Source organism: Ciconia boyciana, chromosome 5, assembly GCF_034638445.1.
Source record: "Ciconia boyciana chromosome 5, ASM3463844v1, whole genome shotgun sequence".
Lineage (NCBI taxonomy): Eukaryota > Metazoa > Chordata > Aves > Ciconiiformes > Ciconiidae > Ciconia > Ciconia boyciana.
Window position 1 is genome coordinate 19,719,352 of NC_132938.1, and position 25,114 is coordinate 19,744,465.

Here is a 25,114-nt window from a genome sequence, read left to right on the forward strand (position 1 = left end):
TTAAATTACAGCAGACGTCTGGCTGACTTAACTTATTCCAGAGAATGGATGAGCATCTCCATGGCCAAGCCTAGGGGGTTTCAGAAATGCCCCACTTGTTTATATGTATGAAATCTTACCTAGCTGTGGATCATGAACTCAGTGGGATATGCCATATACAACATGCGTTAGAGATGTCAGTAGGCTCTAGTACTGAAGTCCAAGAAAACCTATTCGGCCAGTGGGATCACCTGGGACAACAGAACAGTGCTGAAGAAAGTACCTCAGGACGTCAGTCTTCTTGATCCTGATAAATATTCAAAGGTTCTTGTAAAGGTATTCCTATGGGAATATGCTTTCTATCATTTGGTACTAGATAAAGCAAAATTAATTGCTTCATTCTGAGTTAAATGTGTCAGATTCTGATTTCGTCCCTGTTGAAGTAACCCAGAGTAACTTAATTGAGCCTGATTTTACAGTGATTCATATAACTGCTAATTCACTTTGCCAAGACAAAATAAATCCTTAACTCTACCATTACTTATCAACTATTTTAAGACCTTTTCCAGAGGTGCCGATGATTAGCCAGTTTAAAGGTACTGAAGAATCAGACCTATCAACTTCAGTGCAAGTTGCTTTAGATTCATACACCATTTCTAAAGAGCTGATTCCTTAGGCCTGCTAAGATTGCTGATAAATAACCCAAAGAAAAAAAAATCTAGAATTCCCATGAACAAAAGGATGAGTGTATTGAAAGGGTTACAGCAAATTCATTTTTGCTTCATTAGCTCCAGTAACAATACAAAAAATAAATGAAAGTGCAGAGAACTATAGGTACAAATTGATACAGTAATCAGAAATCAAACATGTATCTAGTAAACCATAATATGCATGGTGATTAAAGTAGCCATTTAGTAGCCATTTATTGGAAATATTAGCCTAAAGTTTTAAAAACAAGTGGCCAAGAATAGCTAAATGATTATGCTTAGATTAAAAGGCATATCAAACACATTTACTTGGGTATTACAGGGATTAGGGCAATTTAAAACCAGAAGTATGTTGTATTTAAGCAGCTCATTTTTTCTAAATGCTGAAACTAAGCCACTGGAGCATGTCCTTTAAAGTAAATGTGTAAATAAAATAACATATCACTCAGGATATGGTGACTTAGCTCTTCATGACAAAACAATGTCATGCATTTTTTTCATTCTGTTTGACACAAATTCAATACACAGAGGACCTGGTTTTTTATTGTCATAAAATGTGTGCAAGGGGATGAAAAATGCTGCCAAAACACAAAAGGGTTGTTTGGGGCAGTGTTTTTTGTTTTGTTTTTACATAATGTTGCAAAGTACAAATATGATGGTAAAAAGAGGAATCGGTGCTGAATAAAATCCTTAACTGTGTGTAAGTTCCTGAGGAAAATAACATGAAGCAGATTAACCATCACTTCAGGATGGTTGCCATTTAATTTATTATTCATAAAAGAGTTAGACTTTCAATGGGTGAGATATTTCACAGCCAACTTCCAATTTAAAAAGAAGCATTTCTTTCAGTATTTATTAATAAATACAGTACATAGCATCATTATGTATAAAAGTGACAGGATGTTACCTTTCTCCATTTCCTCAAAGACAAAGGGATTGATCATGTAATTTCCATGTAAATATACTCTGACAGTGATCAAAAGAGGTTTTACTCATCAAAACAGATTTCTGAGTTGGGCCCTGATAAATTGGTAAATTGAATTACTGGGATTTTACATGTATTCATTTATCTTCTGATTGAAAGATTATTTTTTTTTCTGCAGACCTTTTCTGCAGACCATGTATTTTGATGTGCTGCAAAATGAATGCTCATGCAGTACAATTATTTATATCACATTATGATAAAGCACCTTCAATCAAAGCTGTACCATTTTTAATCTCTTTGCACAATAGACTCAAGACAGTAGAGACTTTTTGTACCTGTAACTTGCCTGATGCTAAATTCAGTAATACCACTGTATCAAAAATTCAGAACTCTGGGAAAGACAACAATTTCTCCTACACTGAAAATTTCAATAGGAAAGGTACCTTTAGAGCTCAAACTTTTCCAGGCAAAAATTCGCTTTATCAAGCAGCAATTCCTAAGCAATTTCTTGCAGTTTGCAGGCTTCTGATGATACTGTTGCAAATCTTCATTCTCTTCATGTGTTTTCTTTTCAGGGGCTAACACTTCCATCCTAAACAAAAACTTAACCTTTAGTTCTCCTGAAGAATATATACACAACTTAAATCCATAGACTGGGGGTAAGGGAGATGGAGGGAGAAGGGAGGAGATGGACTCAGGGTAAAGGGAAAAGCTTTAGGATCTCATTAACCATTATTCTTAGCTCATACATTCTTAGTATTAATTAACTTAAATGGAATTATTGTATTCGTATTCTTTTTTTAATTATTTATCTGGAACATTAATGTATTTGTAAAAAATACAGATGGGGAAAAATCAGATTTTATCTACTATTTTAAAAAACTTTGATTTTACTGAAATGATATAAATTATATAACATCTTTAGACGGTAAATAAATATTTACCTCTTACCTTAGTCAGTTGTTTAGGTAAAGGAAATAATGTAATCCTCTATGCATGAACCTATTATCCTTCCTATCGTAGCTTGCCTTACATCAGTGTCATAGAGGAGAGCTGCATTCCTCTAGCTGTTATTGAAAGACAGCTGCTCTACCCAGAAAAGATGAATAGTTGGGTTTCTGTGCTGCCTTAATGCCACTGTCACTCAAATGCAGAAAAGCAGCTGAGCCACTTAAAGCCAGTTGTACACTTTGGGACCATTTCTCTACACTACCTTCTGATTCCCACAGGGAGACCAATAAATTTCTGTATGACATTATTTTTCTTGATAGACTGCCACTTTGAAGGGGCCGGGGGCCGTTAGCAACAACCAACACCGACTAGGACCTAACCAAGGCCCTGCTCGGGCCACAAACCCAAGAAAAGACACCTACCCAGTGCTGCAGGACTTTTACGCTACTCCAAGGTCACGCAGTAGTCCTAAACAGCTTTCCTGTTTGCTCTTCAGCAAGCTCCAGCCTGAGATGCCGAGGAGATGACTGCTGCTGAGGACAGAACCAAACTGCAAGCCGCGGCAGCCCTTTGACAACCAGCCACAGACTGTGCCGGGGAAGCTACTCTAATTACAAACAATAACTGCGCCCAGCCAGGAGCAGGACACCAAAGTGGCTCCTGATTTCACCCCCCTCCTTTTCCCTCACACTGCGCTCTCACCCACAATCTGAATCTAACAACATTAAACACAATTAAGTCCTAAAGACAGAAAGTAGGAAAGAGTGAAAGAAAAAAAGTAAATTGGCATTCGTCGCAGTACACACCAGAGTTTGAGAAACAAAGCTGACTTTTCAATTGTAAACTTCTTGCTTCCTAAAGAAAGCAAGCATGATGTAACACGTGACCTCACTGCGTGCATTTGCATCAGGAGTTTCTATTGATTATGCAAAACAATCAAGGAACATGTTTCCATTTCCTGAAATCTATTTTTTAAAAGATACTAGAACTCCAAGGTTTTTTTAATCAGTCCGCTTTCCTTCCAACTGAATTAATCTTAATGCCAATTACATACATTTGCAAGTTTCATGTATGTGAAATTTCCTGTGTACATTTGAACTATGGCTTAACTATTTTGCTCTGTGCAAAATGTTACATGCAAACCCCCTTACCTATCTATAACAGCTGGAGGCATCCCAGACCTACCAGCACAGGCTAGGGTGGAGTTTTTTAAGCACACAAATTCCACCTCTAGAAACAGCCTATCAATCAGCAGTGAATTCTGTTCATAACAGCAGAGAAGCATGGCCCTTAACAACAGATTTTTAGGCAGCCAAAGTAAAGGGGAGCACTTCCATTCAGATTCATATCTAGGGATATATTTCAGGCCCATCGCTATTTAGAACTGAACGAGGCTTGAATTTGCACTGTTGGAACAGTACTTGCTGGTATCAGGTCCTTTGAGTCCCACGGCATGACACAGCATTCCAGTCATGGCTGTATTCCCATCACAAGCCGCTACCAAAGTGAGCTGAATTTCAATCTGGTAACAGAGTTTCTGAAACTTCTGAAACTTCAGCAGAGAAACTTCTTCCAGTTTAAGCATATTTCACAGCTCTTTTATCTTATATCTTTCAAAGGTGCCATTCTGAGAATAAATATTAATTTTACATTGGTGTTTTACTGTGCTAAGAAATAAATTTTCACCACAAAAGATTCAGTCTGGATTCCAGATGACTCCTGGAACAGAATTTTGAGTTGCAAGAGCAAAGCACAAATGTTAGTTATTGCATAGAAATAGCTATTTTTAAAAGATAATGTTCTGAACTATTTCTACATTCCATCTTCAAATGAAACTAACGTACTCGAGAAATTAGAGTTCATACCTCTGAAAACTGGAGGTTTGCTTCTGATCAGAGTCTGTGCAGGGCGTCCACAGAAAGTCACCCATCTTCTCTGGTGGAACATATCTATATCACTCCTGTCCAGTGCAAAGAAAAACCAACACTATGGCCAGCAGCACGGGAATATAGCATCATGTAGTATAGCTCCAAACAGCTAAAACTAGAAAGTGTGTTGAAGTAATTTAAGTTCAAGTTTTCTTGATATAAACCTTCAGAGAAGCTGCCTGCCCACGTAAAGGTCAGCTACAAAATCCTTGATCCTCCAGCTCAAATGCTAGCTCTCATGACATACTCTGTTACACTCCTCAGAGTGCCAGTTCAGAGCTGCCTCATCTCAGAGATTCATTAATCCAAAGGTAGGGCGAATGGGGAAGCAGACACAGGAGCCGAGACAAGCGTCTGGGAAAATTATGCCATGACAGGATAGTAAACAGGAGTGCATACTGCCTAGACATGGAGCAACTGTTCACATGCAATGGGAGACGGCTGCTGGATATGCCCCCATATTAGCATTTGAACAAGGTCTTCAGGAGGGCCAAGAATACACAGGAGCTTTGCCAGAGATGGGATATACGAAAGCACAAGTTTAATGACACTACTGAAGAGGATACGGAGAGGTAGAACCCTTGCTGAAATCTTTAGGATTTGCTTATGTGCAGCTGAAAACCATGTCTTATTTGCCATGATGTGAAGAGCTTCACTTGAGATTTAACTCTAGAAGGAAGTATTTTTTCTAAAAATGGTTCAGAAGATGTCGGTTCAGATTACGCTGTATCTGTTTCCTTACTTCAAAGCTTAATCAACTCCAGAGCAATTTTCTTCTTTATAGAAGTATAATGCTTCTTTACAGAAGTATAAATGAATCAGGTGTTCTCTGTGGTGCTAATTACTACGCTAGAATTTTGTAGTGCGTTTAAAATAAACTTAAGCTGTAGAATAGTAAAGTTCAAGGCACCAGTGAATTTTTCCAAGCAAATTATACTATACCTCATATATGCATAATACTTAATTTATAAAAGGAATTAATATCACTGTTCTGAAGTAATGCACTTGATTTACCTCTTTCTCCTCTGCGAATTATGTGCTCTGACTTTGAGAAAAGGAAATGGGTTGGTAGTGAATTCCACATTTACAAACCCAAGGACTGTAAAAAATTCATGTGCAATACTGGAGAAAAACTGGCCATGTTGTAAGTAAAATGAGAAAAGTATCATGTGTGGAAAGGATTTCAATCCAGGCTGCACAGGATCCTTCCTTTCCCTAAATACACTGAATCACTGAATAATTTAGCCAAAATGAAAAAGGGAGCCCAGGAGCACTCGGGGAGTACATTAACTGTGGGTGACTGGCAGAAGGCTGAACCCTTCAGTGTGTTCAAATGAGCAGCCAGCTTATGAAATTAGTGCACGTTGTTCAGGGAGCACCTATAAGGGATTGGTACCTAGAAGTTACTGAGCCTGAGCAACCTCAGGATCTGGGGATGGGCAGATCTTCCAACTGGGAGTGAGTAGTGAAACAGCTAAGAAAGAAAATAAACAGAACTATGTACTAGTGGGAGTATCAACAAGAAGACAAATGTGGAGAAATGATCTGCAAAAACCCTGCAATGCCTTTGGTTTGAGCCCTTACTTATATGTTACTGCAGAAGTAACTGGGAACCTGCACTCATCTTGACCATGTGCCTCTAGTCAGGGAAGGTAAACTTTTCACTGCGGCAGAAACAGTGCATGGAGATCGGGACTGCCTAAAGAAAGCAGGTTTTTGCTATTTCATGTTATCAGATTTCATCTGTAATCAGGTACAGCCAAAAATAGAGCTGGGTTTCCGTATAAAAAGTTGCTAATTTCCTATCGATGGTTAAAGCACTGCTTTTGTGAGTGATCTAAATCATGTCAGTTAAAAACTCCAGAGACTCACAAGCTGATGAATCATAGAAGTGCTACGAGATGCCACACAGCTACAGACATTTTGAGGAATATTTATTGGAGCTAGAAGGGAATGTCTTTTCCCGGGTTGTACATGAACACTGCTGCAATAATAGCATGTATGCAAGTTGTCTCTTACGACTGCTTGATCTGATTTGAATTTTGGGAATATGGAAGTGAACTTTGGGTGGACTTATTGAAAACTAAATAATTCTTCAGTTGATAATGAAAAAGCAGTTGGAAAGACTAGAGGCGTCATTATAGAGTGAGAAATGCCTCAGGAATGCTCCAGATGAAACAGTCAAAACTGACATGGCATCTACACGTTTTTTGGGGGGAATCTTTACAGAATTGATTAGTTGGATTAGTTGATTACTCTAGCATTACTTCAAGAACCTTCACTGATGACTACGTGGTCTCGTAAGGGTCTTGAAGAAAGAAATTGTTTAATATCAAAAATGAAGATAGCTTAAACCAATGATGTCTGCTCAAAACTTTAGGCCGCTAGAGACTGCAGGTGTAAGTTAAGAAATGAATACTGAAAAATGGGGCAAGGTTACAGAATCCAGTCCTGGATAAATGTGTGGGTGACTGCTGAAATATTAAGGAATATTACAATGAGATGCTTCAGAGAAAAAGCAGGGTTTGGTTTGGTTTGTTTTTTCTCAGCAGAAGCAGTTTTTAATAGTATTTTATGATATCCAGTTTTGGCAGATGAAGGAAAGGATTTGTGAGTGGAAAGGAAAATTTCATTCTCTTTCTGTAAAATGAAAGATGGAACAGAAAAATATTGGAAGCAAAAATATACCAGCTATTTATTTACCACCATTGTATAGTGCTCTCTAAGGTTTTGCTGTTGCATTAACTTGAGCTCCATTAACATCTTTTTATGAAGACCTTTTCAACATGCTTGTTTGTCTGTTTATAGGCAAAAAATGGCAATTGGATAAATACCAGGAATCGAAAGCTTCCTGTATGCTTTAATATCAATTAAAATTTTGGGTTCTGCTTTTGCCAAGAGAAAACAAACAGGCAAATCTTAATTTAACTTGAACATAGTGAAGAGTTGAGCAGCGCTAGTCCCACTCTGGAAAGTCTGTGGGAAGCATTTGAAAAAATCCCACAAATATAGGGAGAACTGCTATTTTTGTTTTTTCTCACCTCAAAAAGGTCATCTTCCTTGATGTATGAAATGTCTATAGGTCTTGCCTGTTCATGCATGGTGAATCTCTATATTGTAAATGAGGAGCAAAGAAAAGAAATAGTGGGGAAGCACTGCCCTGGATTTCTTTTGGTTTATTTAGCTCTGGACCCTTTGGTGGGACAGTGCAGGTTAATAACTGATTTCAGGTTGTATTTGTTGCCTGGATTAGAAGAACATCAGTGTTCACACACATCATGTCACAGTACCTGTAGGCAGTGCAGGTGACAGGAACACATTTTGACACCGTCAACAATTATTTGACTGCAGCAAGAACAATGAGCAACGTAAGTGAGAGCAAGTATTTGTGGGTGGGAATTTCAGAGAGCTCCTTCACTGTGCCAGAGGAATTTCACATCGTAATGAGCCCTCTTGGGGTTAGACATACTGGGATGAGCTCTCACTGGATGATTCAGTAGCCGAATTAAACTGAGAGAAAGGGTTTACCTCCTGCCAGATTATAGTGATAAGAGAGATGACAGTGACTCTGATATGGGCAGAAAGGATTTTAATGTTAAACCATTGCTAATGTTAATTAAAACATTCCTGCTTGCTCTTAGCATTTGTCTGGGGTGTATATATATTCTACCCCAATTGGTTAATGTGACAGGGGTTTTTAGATGTTCAGTGGTAATAAATATTTCTCAGCAAAGAGAAATATAGTTTATTTACTGGTGAAAAAAATAGAGTTTTATGGCTGCCAAGAAGCTTTCTTGTCAAGACATCAGGCCTTAATTCTTACAGGATGTGTTACAGGTACAGAGTAACTTTTCATTTTCCAAAATCACAGGAGAAAATTGAACGGGGGGGGGGGGTGAGAATATGCAAGCCCTAAGAACTTTTTAGTTATTCCTAAAAAGTTTCTTTCCATAGGTAACTTTAGCAAATTTGAACAAACACAAGTCATTGCAGTGAAAGGCACTACATCAATGATCCTTAGAAAATTTTTTTTTAAAAACAATTCAGTAGTATCAGATAGCTGAGATTACCTTGGTTGGGTATTCCAAAACTGAAGAGGTCCATCCTCTGCCACTGGGATGGACACTGGCAGAGGGAGGTCAGAGGGATGGCTTGAGTAAGGCAAACGTGCCAAGACTATGCTAAGCTGATCCATCTTATTTGTGAGAATGGTATGCTCTGATGTTAAAAAAGTGTAGCAACATACCTGCAAGTGTCATCAATATGGCCGTAGCTCATGAAGAATTAACAAGTGTATTGGACTGTTTAACTTCCTAAACAAAGAATTTTTATCTCATAGTCACAGGATGAATATACTGAAGTCTTACACTTCTCCATACAAATAGACACTGTTTTGTACATTTGTATATCATCATGCTTTTACAAGAAAAGACCTATTTAAAAAGTCTGAAAACTCAAACAGATGAGCATGAAGGCTGGTAGCTTTGTATACAAATTATGGTATGGCTTTGTGTATAATTTGTTAGAAATATTGATAGATCAAGTTGCTACTTTAGAATTAACAGAATGTGAGACTGGTCCCAAACAGTGTGTGAAATCATATCGTGTTTGTGTCAAAAGTAGTATCATGAGAGTATGACATTGGGGAGGATGAATAAAAAGTAGAGGAAGTGAATGTAAGTAGATTATTTGATTAACTTCTGTAAACATATGGACATGCCAACAAATTCCTTTCAGTACTTAAAGAGGGCTTATAAGAAAGATGGGGACGGACATTTTAGCAGGGTCTGTTGCGATAGGACAAGGGGTAACGGTTTTAAACTAAAAGAGTGTAAATTCAGACTAGATATATGGAAGAAATTTTTTAAGATGAGGGTGGTGAATACTGGAACAGGTTGCCCAGAGAGGTGGTAGATGCCCCATCTGTGGAAACATTCAACGTCAGGTTGGATGGGGCTCTGAGTAACATGATCGAGTGGAAGATGTCCCTGCTCATTGCAGGGGGGTTGGACTAGATGACCTTTAGAGGTCCCTTCCAACCCAAACTATTCTATGATTCTATTAACTTCTACAGAGAAAGTCCAGCTGGAATTTGCTGTTGGAAATTATCTGCTCTTGGTTTAAGTCATTATTTTTAAAGGTTTTTACAAGTAATCTTACCTATCAGTAACAGTATTAATTACATTCTGTACTTTATAGCAATCAGAAAGTTGTAAACAATGTTCTTTATAATAAAAGTGCAAGCATTTTGCTTCAAAACAGTAAGAGGTATTCATTTTTGAACTGGTCTTGAGTTTATTACATGGACAGGATATAATCCCTCCCACCACTGACTTTGAGTTCTCTTATGGGCCCTACATCTATTGTGCTCAAAAGCATTAACATAAATAGCAGAAGACTCACAGTTAACTCATAACTATTGGAGCTCCATTTCAGATGATGATCACTGCTTTGGAAAGTGCTACATTTTGCTTTTGCTCAGGCTCCTAATTAGCCCAATATTTGTAAAAATATTCCTAGAAGCTATCTGGAATTTCTTTTTTGTGGATCTTTATCATTTACAAGTAATTTATAACTAAAGAACCATGAAACAAATTGTCCATCCTTATATTGTGGTGTGGAGTTTCCAAAATGCAACAAGAATAAATTTGACCAGGACATGTAAACATGTATTTTTTTCTCTATACTTATAGATCACTCAGTACAACAGAGAAAAGGTGTTCAGTTCTCACATATCCATTTAATTCATTTTTATAATGCCACAGAATTAAGAACATATTCAGTAGACCTCATAGGGACAGTGACTTATTTATGAACATTTAAGTAGTCAAATGCATATTAGACTACCTTGCAAAGCTTTCACGGACAAATTAAATAAAAGACAAATAAACTACCTTTTCAGCAAAACTGAAGGTTCCTTTCCTGTCTACTGGATGTTACTACTTTCAGCCACCTTTTGGCAGCAGTGAATAACACTTAGTGGTAGCATAGCACTGGTAACAAAACCTGCTTATCAGAGAGTGTGCTGCAGATGGGGCAGCACTAACAAATGAAGGTAATTGAACAATGACAAAACATTTCCACAACCCCTTTTTTTTCCTGCTTGTTTTTATAAACAATTTGTTACTAGTACCCAAAATGATTATTTCTAAGGTATGGCCTCCTTTATCCAAGGTATTTTCAGACATAAACAGCTTAAGATATAACAGACATAAACAGAATAAGAAAATGCTATAAAAAATCATCTACGAAATGCATTCCTAACTGCTACATCATTGTTGTCTTTTACTAACTGAAGAACAGGAACAAAATCTGAATTATTTCAGATGCTATAATGTCAAGTTGATAAATACTGTCCTTTAAATGGTTAAAAAAGAGAAACACAAAAAAAAAAAAAAAGAAAAGGGCATGCAGCTGAGCAATTAATTGAATAGCTGAAATCAGACGCTTCTAAAAATTGATTTGACCATGAGAAGTGTTTTATCCATAATATGGTCACTGAAGAAGGAGCTTGAGGAGATAGAGGAATACTACTACACAATACGCTTGGGAAAGGAAGAAAAACAGGTCTCATATTTCATTTCAGTTTCAAATAAAATTGATTACGAACCAGTAGATGAGAAGTTTTATGATTTCATATTTCAGTAGAACATAACTCATACATTTCCTCAAAAAAGACATAGAAGTCTCATTTACCAGGGATATACACATTGCTTGGAGACAGTACACATGAATCAGTATGAACACATTTGTCACTTGGATCCCTGATGAAGTATCAGCTGAACTCTTAAATGTTCTTCCAAATTTTGGAGAAAGCAATAAAGACTGGATATAAACTTGCATTTTTAGGCTGCCATATAATGTTGCACTAAATAAAATCATGGTGAAAATTATTGTCTCATTAAACTTCATGCCTATTGTCTTATGCTCAGCAAAATTATGATAAACGTCTCAAGGACAACGGAACAGGAGATAAAAACAATAAAGATATTTTCAGACAGACTTTAAAGCTGTGTGTTTATTTGGATACACATGCAAAGTGAACAAAGTTATGAAGCAGGTGCAATAAAAGTAGTAGATATTTCAGAATTTTAATACAGGCTTTCATATGTTGTCATAAAATTTTACTCTTACAAAACTCTTCTCAAATAATTTTTGTTTTCCTAGATATGAGTAGCCTCAAAGATTGAACAGAGGTTGAGATAATATAATTCAGAATATAATCAACTGCACTATATTGCAGTCACATAAGCATCAAGGCTTGATTCTGTGATATGCTGAGCACTTCCAGCTTTTACTGTGGATAACAGAAGGATGTAGTGTCCAGCATTTTGCAAGATCAGGCTCAGGTGATACACTGACAAATTATCATTTTTATTTATTTTAGGTTTTTTGCATGTATGACTTCTTCCTTAACAGTCCTGAAGTGAGACTAAAAACCAGAGCAAATGGAAATTCACATTGTGGTAAGCTAGGAGGAACTCAGGAGGCAGAAACAATGCTGGCAAGCAAAAAAGTCTTTTATTATTTAAAAAGGTAATAGGAGGAGATTTTGGGGCAGCTTTGGAGTGACTGCATTTTACATACAGTATTTAATCACATTACTATTTAGTAAGTTCAGTTAATAAGTGACATGTTTTTTTCTGCTTCATGCAAACAAATTTGCCAGAACTATTGAATCTGTTAACAGATAGCAAGAGAAAATTGTCTCTTCAGAAACACATAGCATTCCTACATAGGAGCTTTCTCTATTTCTAGGGCTGTCCAGCAGTGTTTAGTGTTTACTAAATTAGACAACATGCACAGCTGTCAAAAATAGTTGCATGTGCCATGGATATTAAGAAAAGGGTTCAAGTTGTTTATAAGTATCTAGAGGCCAAGCTGATCAATGCAATTTAGGTTCAGGCTGAATCAGCATCTAGTAGGCTGAATGCCCCCACCACTAATCACGTGGGCCATCCATAGAATTTAAAATGCTTACTTTACAGAGATTGTGTTTGTTGTGAATGTGCCTGACAGCAATGGGAACAGAAATCTTCTGTTTTGTCACAGAACAGGGAAAATACAAGCACTGTACGAGAGCAATACCTGTAGTCTTCCACTAGAACAGCTACATCTAATCACAATGGTTTTTTCCTTCTTCTAAATTCTTGGCCTCATGGAGAGACTAATAGCGCATTTAGTTAGAAAAACTGATAGTCGTGATGTCTTTTTTGGCTGCAATTTCTCAGAGAAAATGAACTGAAATCACACAAAATACATTACCAAACAATTAACAACTACAAGTTTACCATTAAAAAAGACAGCTTTCCTCAGTAATTAGCACACAGAATATCAGCAACTAAACAAAAACTCTTTATTAGCCATGTTCTAGCTACTGATTTTTAAAAATAGCCTAATGATCCTTATGCAGTACTAAAAGTGTGGATAAAAGAGTGCCATACGAGTTAGGGACTTCTCATCCATTTAATAATCCCCATCTCAGATTCACACACACATAAGAATATTTTGAAACTGAAGTACAAAACCACTGCCTTATACACTTATGTAAGTGTACACTTATGCACTTACATAACTGCACTTATGCACTTGCATAAGACTGTGTTTTCATACTTCTGTCCAACTAAAATTCCCTTTAGAGCATAGTGTAATGAAAGTGTACAGCATAGACTATCTACAGTTGTAGTGTGACCAAAGTGTACAGAATAGACTATCTACATTTGCCAACACTTTACAGAATTCCCATAACTGGAACACCTGGGAGCTCTTTCTTCCTCAAAATAATCTTAAAATATTAAACCAAAACTTTTCATTACAGAAAGAACTTTATTAGCATGGGCCTTAATCTAGTGATATATTTACATGAGATCATGCCAGGGAAAAGCTGATTATAGTATTACTTGTGGTGAAAAACCAGCTTTTTAAAGTGGTTTACCAGGCCAGCGCTATTTAAAAATGAAAGTTTGCAATTTGTGGATATTCAAGGTGTGGTTTTATGTTTGATTATGTACTGTCAACATATGTTAAATGCCTGTCCAGGTAGAGTGGTGACAGGGTATTTACACTGTTTCTGTGAAATTCTCAGAGGGACCACTGATACAGGGTACTCAGAAACTACAGAAACAGATTCCATCAACAGCATGCTTATTCTAACATTTCTCAATGACAGAAAACACTCTGCAAGCTTATAACTATTCCACCGCTACCTTCCAGAAAATCAAAGTTGTCACTTCCTAGTGAACTAGTAAGCTCTCAGAAATTTCCATATTGTGCTGTTACTGCACAGTAGCGCTGCAGGAAAGAAACAGAAAAGCTGTAATTTAGTAGTCTCACACTTTTGCAGTCCAGCAGATTTTACATCATTCGGAAGATGTACTTGAGAGACAAAAGTCTCATCTTTATCCATATTTATTAAATGAGAGAAAACTCAGTTATTTCTCATTGTTAATGAATAAGAATAATAATTTCTCATTTTCCTCTTTGGGCACATACACACATAAAGAACCATTTTCTTTCAAAAAGTGAGACTGGAGTTTGTGCTAAGAAAGGATGGAAATAAGGTAAAATTTTATGTGTTTCCATAGTGGTCATGAAGGCAGCATAGCTGGAGACTGTTCATCTCTGATGAATTATAATAAACTTTAGATTCAGTAACTGTACATTTTGACAGCTGAACAGCAAACAGATAGTTTGTTATGAACCCAAGGAGCCTGAAAAGATATCAGCAAATTATAACTGTTAGCTGTCTTAGACATGGGTATTTTTATGTCCCTTGTCTATCAAGTGATATAAAAAGGTATGATAAGCACCTTAGCTACGTGCTTTGTTGCCACTAGTGTGATCATCTCCATCAGCTTTCATGTCTGTCTTTCAGCTATGTCTCTATTCATTAAGTTTTATTGTTTCATAGTTAAGATCCTATTAAACATGACTGGTAGGGGTCACTCATTAATGAGAATACATCTATGAATGGAGAAGGGATTGGCGCTTGGTTCAACTCGATGATTTTATCAGCAATTTAAAGGACACTATTAATTCCTTATACGGACAAATGCAAAGATTGATGGAATAAGTAAACAGAAGGACATTTTACTGTTAAGGGATAAACTCAGTAATTTTTTTCAGTTCAGCAGAGTGCAAAACAACACTTCTAGGAACAAAGAAGGGAGACTCTATCTGTTCAAACAAAAACCCCTAAGACTATACCAGCACAGCATTCTGGTTTAGAGTCCACACTCCCAAAGAGATGAGAAAACACAGGAGTACCTTCAAAGGATGACTACAAAGTAAAGGAAGCTAAGGGATGACTACATCTCTGTGAAGATATTCATAAACGGAAAAGAGATCCGATGACTGAAAATTTTTGAGGCTGATGAACATGGACCAAGTATGATGCAAAAAGTCAAAACGGAAGCTAGACAAATCTGGAAAATACGATGAAATTTTAGAGTAGTTAAATATTAGTGGTGATCTCTTTATTGGTTTGTTTTGTTAAAAACAATAATCATATTTGAAACATAAATTATGATCCAGTCTCTGTGGAAAAAAGACCTCTGCCTGAAGAAGGTCAGTTTAGAAGATTACTGCAATCATCTCTGGATTTAAAAAACCCACTATTTTTTTGCAGATAGAAGGATGTTATCCCCTCATTTCACAGGTTGTTTGCAAGGTTACTTTCATTGTCATTAAAAGCTGAAAATATAACTGTAAAAACATTAATATGGAACACAGTTCTGTAGCAATTCTGTCAGGTTTTCTGGCAAATTCCAGAGGTTCTAATAATGCTTCTAACACCACCTAAATTCTAGCAAATGAATTCAAGATTAATCAGTTTTTCAGGATTAAGTAATTTCTCTGCATTTGCATATGTTGTCCCTCAGCAAAAAAGAGTGTCAAAGCTCCATACAAATCTGTATTTAATCAGATGATCATCATTTAGCACTATGTTAAATGCCCAAGTGATTAAAACACCTGAATAATTGAAGGGATTCCTAATGGAATAATTACAATAATGTTCTTTAGTATATCCCTATTTTCATAGCTTTAGGCAATAGCAAGTGGTTCAAATAAATAAACCATCTCATAGATCAGATGGCTTCCCAGCACCTACAGTCCAGTACTTGAAGCTATTGGTTAGGAAGGCAGTCATAAACACTGCAAATAATAATGAGATTTTTGACATCCCAGTGTCATGTAAATTGATGTGTGCCTGGCATAGGCAGACTTTGCTGCTGAACTCAAAAGCTTTCAGCTTTGTCATTGTCCCCATCTTGTAATTGGATGTGTTAACTCTAAGCGATACTAAAATAGAAGACTAAAACCAGGGAACAGAGTTAGGAAGAAACTAATATTCCTTTTCAAAAATATACATATTTCTAGTTCTTGTAAAAGAAAAATGATTGTGATTTCTCCGTTAAATACTTTATATCAAATGAGGTTGTATACCACATGCTGACAATTAACGTATATAGATCTATAATAAACCTTATTCTCTAGTACCTAGCATTTCTGATTGTAAAAGTCAGGTCCAATTAATGAGAAATAGGCATTCATACCACTTATTTGACTTTTTTTTCCACGCTTTGCTTCTGATATGCTGATTTTCTTTCCTTCTGTTTCATTCTGACTTCTAGTCATTTTTCATTCATTTATGGCAGTTCCTAGTTCTCAGTAACTGGGGTCCACCAGCTGAAATACTGTGATTCTCACACTTTGGTATCGCCACTTTCTGTCATACACTGTATGATGGTCAAGCAAAACAATTCTATTTTATCTTCTGCAATGATAACTGAGCAAATTTTAACTGCAGAGTTCAGCAAGCTAAACAGAGTTTGTTAAGCACCATTATTATCCCATATTACAGATGGCAAAACTAAGAGACTAAATTAAGTGACTAGCTTAGAAATATGGACAGACTGGAGGGACATCAGGAAGCAAAGAAAAATACTAAGTATGTGCATTGGTAATAAGACCCAAACATCCAAGACAACATGCAGGTACTGTAAGGTATGACCTGTGTTCCTGATACGGAGCACCATAGCAGCACGCGGTGTGTATGTTCATGACAGGTATTACCAGCAGAATGGTGCCACACAATGATACCCATAGACTACGTTGATGCTGCTTACGTACTGCAGTACAATTAAGTGATATATCAACATCTGTATATATTCTTTGAATAAACTGAAAGAAAATCCCAACTGTGATTCTATAATGAGAGAGGGAGATTGAAATAGGGACAGGAAGAAGGAGACTGAGAAAGAAGGGGAAAGAAGTGTTGATGCAGTTAGGATTCTCCCTACCGTGCCTTTCTTTCTTAATTGAAAATTCCATTTGTGATGCAAAATAAATACTGAGAATGAGAGCTAAAGATTCAGGACATGTGGCATTATCAAATTCCTGTTTTAATTTTCCCATATTAAAATATTCATAGGAGGAAATACTACCAGCCCATGTAATTAATACAACAGTTGTCCCACAGCTCCCTAAACTCTTCCTCTGTTATTGCTGTTCCTCTAAGAATAGAAATAGTATGAGTTCAGCCCATATTTTGAGAAAGTAACACTTTGCAGAAGGATGAGAAGGTGATTTAGCATCTGGATACTTCTCCCAGACCTAATTCTGTGCCATATTAGTGTAGCTAAGGATCCTCTGGGGTTCTGATAACTTAGGGTAGTTAAGTATTGTGGCATTTCCTATAATGACTGGGTCATTATCATGAACAAATTCTCATTTAGGCAACTGTATTTTTCTTCCTATATTTCTTTGACAATTCATAGAAACGATACTGTAGCACTGCAAGAGGTTCTCTCCATGAAACCATCACACATCCAAGGGGACAGTTTGTTATTTAATATCTATATAATGATCCCAGAATGCAAGATTTTATGATGCATGAACTTCTACTACAAGGATGAAAAACACGGTAACTCAGTTCATCTTCATGAGACACCACATTAATTTTCATCTTGCCACACTAATACATACTACTTTCTACTAATTCAAAATGGCCAAATTAATTCAAAAAGAGGAAACACTTGCACTACTGAATAATCTCCAACCTTGCTAAATGCCTGTCAAAATACTACATTGTTCTCATGTCCATTTTAAGTGAAATATTAAAATATGAGTATACACAGATTTTTACACCATGACAAATTACTTCTTTCCAGATACTAACTACAGACAAAAAATGTACTTACTGTATAACAACTCTGTGTTAAAGGATCATGTCAGCAGATTTTCAGAGGGTGTTTCCATGTAAAAACTATGAAGCTAAACACATCACTACATACCCTAACTCATCTGCAGGAATTTATAAATTGCACAGTTTTTCATAGCGGTAGAAAATGAATTTTTTATGTTGGAAAGAAATGCTCACCTGAATAAGATAAAAAACTCAAAAATTGCTGTGTTAGAGGGGAGTAAAAAGCAGAGAAGCCACCTGACTTTGGCACTCAACTTCCCTTGTTAAATTGAGTGGGTAAATTCCGATTCAATCTATAGTCCTGCAGAGAGATGCCCCATCAGAGAGTGATGCAGAATTCCTGCGTGTTCTGCCCTGAACTGCCCTCTTCTGGCTACATCTTTGACCTGATTAAGTGCTTGAAGTTAGGCAGTGTGAATGCATTTTGCTATGTCCATTCAATTTCTATCAAGTCCTAGCACTCATAGGCACTGTGGGATCATGAAATGCAAAAGAGCCATAAAAGTTAAAGTTATATTACTAGCAATGCAATGAAAGCCATTAAAAAGCCATTATCCATCAACAGTTGATGTACGCTAGTTACTTATAATGCCCTATTATAAGGGTGTTTGTAAGTGGAGAGGGTAGGCAGGATGAGCTAACTCAAACAGTAATACCTCAGGGTGGTAAGTGCTGACAGTGCTAATTCTTTATGGCAACCACAATATGGTAACCAAACAACAAAATTTATAATCTGCCCAAAAGACTATGAGAAAGTTCTACACTATTTCAGGACTGGTCTGAAGTGGATTGCAAATTCATTTCGCAAAACACACATTGAAAATGCTCCTGCCTAGAGGCTGTCATCCCTTACTGTATTATAGAAGTACCTAATGGCTTCAGTATATTACGTACTATACAAATACATTTTAAGAAACATTTCTTTTTCCTCTGAACCGCAATACAAATAGGCAAGATGAAGGCCAGGCAGAAGGATGCATCCATTGTCTCCACTTGACAGATGGGGAATGGAAGCCCAGCAAGACGGAGTGATTTGCCTGAGGCAGTGTGCAGCAGAGCCAGGAATTTGACCTAGACAGCTTGAGTTCCAGACCAATGCCTTCTCTCATTAATAACTGCTTCTTTATGCATTTTTGGCCATAATCTAGCAAGTAAAGTGCTGCTTTGTCCCAGGTTTAATAGGATCATAGTCTTAAAATGATATACAGGAGTTAGTAACTTCAAAAATCAGACAATAAATTTTAGGCTGTATTGATTTTAGTTTCTTCCCTCAGCTCCTATGTTCTTTAAACCATCTCCAGTAATTTGATTCAAGCTTTGGAAGGAAGTCCTTTGAGAGCACATGAAACAGTATTTCAGTTAAACCACTAATGTGATTTTTCATCAATCAAATATTAAATACTTGAAGAGAAGATAATCTTGAACTATGAGAAATGCTTCTGACTGCAGCTCAAAAGATGCACATCCGTGCAGTTCTGCAAATAGACAATAGATTCACTTTTGTGTCGCAATACTGAGTGATTAGGTTTCGTGTATCATACATTCATCTTCTGAAGTGTGAGAAATGAAAACAACTGTAAATATGGATAAAACAAAAGTATCGTCTTAGATAAGATAGCTGCAGACAGTATTTGTACAAGAGATTTCTTCACCATTTGTTGCAAGGCAAAAATCACATATATAAACAGTAATGGCCAAATTTCAAAGAGCTCAGAGAATCATTATTTTCCTAAGTTCTAAGCCTATACAAAGTAATTAATTATATATCTGTGAGCTTTGTTTGATAGAAAGAGGAAGAAAGAGATTTAAAAAAATAAATTAAAAAAATCAATGTGCCAAATGCTCAGCTGATAGTAATCACTGGAATTAGGGGAGTGAGGAAAGAAAACTCCCTAAATAAACACTAGACTAGTTCATGATTTAACATTGTGTAAAAATTCACAAGAAATTAACGTTATGAGATATACTAAAAATGAGACTTAGCTGCTTTTTGTTTTAAGAATAATATTGTTTCTCTGAGCCTTGGGAAATGCTCAGTACACTCTGAAGTCCTACTTCTGGGATAACTGCAAAATAATACCCTCATCTGAAAAAAGTAATGATGGAAGAAGCAGGGCAAATGAGGCTGCAAAAATAGAGAGGTTACACAATCACCTAGGCGCCTATTGATTTTCATAAGTAAGTCCTCCAAATTTGATCCTATTTACTGCAAGTTAATTATCCACACCGCTCAGTATACAGAAAGACGAGTCATTACCATTGCAAAAGGAATCAAGACCCTTTGAAAATAATATAATAAATGCAGGTTCTGCACATATACTAAAAATGATGAGCAAATTTACACTGGAAATAAAAAATGTGAGAGACAGCAACCTGATAACAAAACCCCCAAAATATGAGGAAAAAGTAATAATCTTCTACCTTCTAATTTTATCACAGCCAAAAGAGGCCTTGTGGCAAAAAATGTCAATCCCAAAGCTGTAGCTTTGTCACTCTGCCACTTCTTATAAAGACTAAAAATTAATTTTGAGGCTAGTTCATGCAACAGACTAGGACACTTGAGTGAGAGACTGAATGAAGAGAAATGCTGGTACAATAATTGGTTGCAAGTAATATTTATCAAACTTTTGCACAATTTGCAGAGAATAATTATCCATGAATAAAAGTACCTACCACCTAGGCAGCTCAAAAATAGGAAAATAATTGCCATCAGAATATTAGTCACTGGTTTGTTTGGCTTTTTTTCTTCTAACAATAAATGCATCAAGAACCATGCAACCTTCCAGGGAAAAGGTAAGGAACTATCAGTCACTGGTGTGGGCGGAAATCAACATATATATTCCCATCTCCTAAATAACTCTTACTGATGTCATACTTTTGCCTTGCTTGCAAAGACGATTTTTTTCCTGGTGTACTTGAGTATTGAAAGTTAGGCAAATGATCCAGTCTCAGTTCTAGGCTACCTATATGGTTGGAGTGGAGTCTACAAGGGTAGTCTAGGGGTAAATAATTGATCCTTCCAGCCTATTTACCAACAAAAACTCTTGGTTCTTTCCTCAAAGTTGTGGGCCTTATAGTTGGAGACTTTTAAGCAGAGCACTAGTCAGTTCTCTGCTAAAGAGCTGGGTCTCATATGTGCTTAAAGCAGCTGAGAGCCTACACTGACATCAACAAGACCGTGAAGAATCAAGCCTCTTCTGCACAGCTAAAAAGTGTAGCTCAACCCAACCTAGACCTGTTTTCACTGTGAAACTCAAGTATTCTTAACTGTAGAGACATTTTTTCTAGACAAGTCTCAACTTTCTGTCTTAATTGCATTGCAAAGTTTTCTTTTTACTAGTAAGAAAAAGTCTTTCTCTCTCCATGCTTCATGAGGAAGGCTGAACATTTCTCCCCTTCATAAAGATCTGTAAAGTTTCATCCTAATGCAATCAGGATTTAAGAAAGTTATAAGTAGAAATGAAACATCTGCAGATAAGCATTATAGTTCATCAGTTGCAGCAGCAGATACAGTTGATTACTGGAATTTGAAAATAGAAAATGTAATGGCAAAGTTTTAGATTAAAGTAATTACACTGGAATAATTATATGGGACTGAGCTCATTATATTACAAGGTAGTTTTAACATCTGATCCTTTAAAAAAATATATGCTGACTAGTGCTGAAGTTGAAGTCTTCCTCAGATACAATATGGAAAGCATATTAAACTAATATTCTGGAATTATCTCTGTGAATACACAGTCTGTTTTGTAATCTGGTCAAACACAAAGTTAACGCATGAGAAAAAAAAATAATAGTTTATTCTATTGCACTCATAAGGTCACAAAGAAATTTAAAGTAGAAAGTATTAAATAAATCAAAATACATTAAGGAAACTATTTAATCACATTTTGGACTAAGAGCAAAATATTAAAGAATTATTACTTCAATTAATGGAAAAAGATATCAGTCTTTCCTCATGTTATCAATTCTGACAACGTGCAAGATTAGTAATGATTATATCAGAAATACATAACTTTTAGTACAAATGCCTTTGGAGGGTATTGAATTCAAGTGTTATACTAGTGTTAAGATGTTTGATTCTTAATGTTTATTTAACTCAGTCACCAGTTTAGTGAGTGGGGGGAAACAATGAGTTTTAAGCAACCGCTTAAATCTTGATGATGTCAACAACTTTTGAGATGTCGTATATCTTGCACAGTTTACAATAGTATGTAAAGAACATTTAATCTTCTTCTGGTAAGTGTAAGACCATCTCAGAATCAGACCCAAATGAATCCTTTCCATTCTTTGGATCTTACAGCTGTTCCTCTCCTCCAAGGCTTCGTGGGAAATCCTTCCACACCTTCATTGTTCAGAGGTCATAACGGCTTTGATTCAGTAAAATATCTGTATGTAGAAAGCCCCCTTGATTCCAGGATTTACCAAATACTTAACCCCCACAGAAGACAGTCTAACAGAAGCATTTTTCTAATTGCAACCCTAGGTAAAATGAAATGGAGAGTGAACATTCTCTTCATGACTCTATAACACATGTTAATAAAATGGGTTAATTTGAAAATGGATTGATTTTATGTACTTGAATATTTGAGGAACTGCAGTCTTAAGGTACCTAGAAAACCTGCAAAGATGGGAACCAAGCAGGAGGACACTTTCTGGCTTTCTGTATAATCAGTTCTGAGCACAGAAAATTTCTGAACCGTAATTAGCACTCAGTTAACTTTGTGCCAGCCGCCTGATGTTGGCACATAAAAAAATCTCTCCTTTTAAGTAACTGATAAGTAACTGAGAGAGGTGGGTTTAACACTGCAGAGCATTAGAATACTCATAAAAAGAAGAAAGTAAAGTTCAAAGAAAAATAATTTGTATAAGCTCCAGCAGTGCACATTATTAAAAGCGATTCATACACTGCGCACTGGACAGCTACTGAATTCTCTCACTTAATTGGCACTCAAATTACCACAGCAGTGAGCCTCAAAATAAGAAGGTAGAAGATATATAGGAATCTATTGCTTTAAAACAATCCAGTACATTGATATGGCCAGATGGTAATAGGAAATCTAAGAACCAAGCAGCAAACCGAGACACAGAAGTCTCTTCCTTTGTGACTGAAGTGGCTTTTCTGGTTTCTCAGAAGCCACCTGCAGCAGTTCTCCCACTGTCTTTAAAAAGTTTTGAGATCAGATCTTTGGCTCTAAGGGAGCTCTGGAAACTAAATGTCTTTCAGAGTTTAAAAGAATTGTTTTTTTCTTTTGTTTGCATGGCATAACACTAGACATCTCTTCTGTCTTTCCTAAGAAAATAAATAGCTTTTGTTCTTCTTCATCTAGACCATATTTTTACCTTTTTTCCATATTTGCATATAAAAGAATAGGGATATTTTATTCTACATATATTGCAGAATGAAACAACCATTTCTGTAGTAGTAAATTCCACAAAGCTTTGATTTTACTTGCACAGGAAATAAAACCACATTTCTTTATCCCAGGTATGGATTCAAATATCTATGTATTCAACAATATTTTTCCAGTAATGTTGGGAAAAAATTCCAATAATATTGGAAAAATATCCAATATCTGCATATTTGCCATGCCTATTTTATAGATAGTTAACATACTATAAAAATAAACTGGATACAGCTCTGAATACAAGTACTTGCTCCATTTAAAAAGAGTATATCTAGGGCTTCAAATCTAAAATTTGCTGCCCATTTTTGATCAACGCTTCTTAGAATGAAAAAAGAGCAACATTTGTGCAGTAACTATGCACTCGTTTATTAGCTTGGTAATTCCCCAGATTATTAGAAAGTCTTAGAAGTCTTTTAATATTTTGATAGTAAAATTACTAAAATTTTTGTACATCCATTTCAATTTCTGGGTTAACTAAAAAAATATATAGTTGGAAACAAATGCAGAAATGCACCATTGCATCTTCTGATGTCAGCAGTTCTGCTAAATTTAACAGCCACAAAATACGCAACACCAGATTTTTTTTATACGTGAAAACTATGTATTACTATTTTTAACCAATCCCGAACTTCATTCATAAACTCACCTGCTATTTTAAATAATAAGCAGGATAAAAATATGCAAAAGTATTAAAAAAATTTCCAAGGCCCCAAGATCCACTAAAATCTCCATTAATAGATTTCCTATAAGGTGTTCAGGAAAGCATTTTCATGTAGTGAAAGGAAGATAAGTCAGTAAATGCTGGTGCTCTTCAAAAATCATTACTAAAAGACAGTGTCAGGGTTATCACACCTTTCTAAACAGTGAACATGTCCCAGGAGTGCCCAGAGCCTTGCCAAAGCCACTTAATACAAAGAAATTACTTAAAAATCCAGCAAAGGGGTTATTTTGGTCTTTGCAAGACATCCAGTACCACCCAGCTATCACTTGGCTAGAAAAACGTTGTAGAAGAAACTTCTCTTGAATTCAGCATTTTTGCTTCCTTGAGGCATCCATCTGATGGAAGCCAGAACACACAGGTAACAATGTAATCACCTTTTTTAAAAACTGGAAGATTAGGATTGTTACCAGTGCTCTCAGTGATATGAAACCAAGCACTGTAAAATTTTCTCGGTCATCTGAGGAGGATCCAAGCTGCGGTACAGGTGCTTTGCAATAGTCCCCTCCCCAGCCTTGGCACGAGGCTTGGGAATGGGAGAGGAGTGCAAGAAGCAGGTGACAGCACATAGCAGCACGATCGCGGGAAAGGTCATTGCTGTGCAAATCACCAGGGCCCTTGAGGGGCCCACAGCAGCTGGAATTAAACGGCTGCAGGTACGACTTAATGCCCACTAAAGCTTTCAGTCTCCTGGGCTGCAGCTTTTAGCTTCTCCCCACAGGCTCTGAGCCCTAAATTTTGTGTAAACTTTAAAGTGTCTGCTTGACTGAAAAAAAGGTTCAGATGAATTCTGCTGTGAACAGTGAATTTCTTATTAGTATATTTAGCATCACTTCAAAAAACTCTACATTGTCAGGGCTCAGTTAACACATTTACAGTTCTATTAATCTCTGGTGTTTCCCAGTGAACTGTATGAACTGGGCAGAATATTTTTTCTTTGTTGTGTCCAAAAAGCATCCAAAGCAGAGGGAAAGCATAAGATTATTTTACTATTGGAGCCAAACCAGCGTGTTGCATTTTAATCAAAAAGTGATGTCAATTATGGTCTTTTCTTACTTCTGTGAAATTTCAGCGTAGTCCTTTCTTGCTGTAAGTACATATTTAATATTCTTCTCCTGAGTCTTCAAAAGAATCAGGCCAAGCAATGACAGTAGTTGTAGAAACAGAGGTTGACATTACTGGTAATTTTCTGTCTCCAAAAAAAGTCAAGGCAAACCCCTGTTCCTTTACACATAAGGCTGAACTTGCCATGACTATAAAAATAATACTGGGACCAATACAGATAAAACAA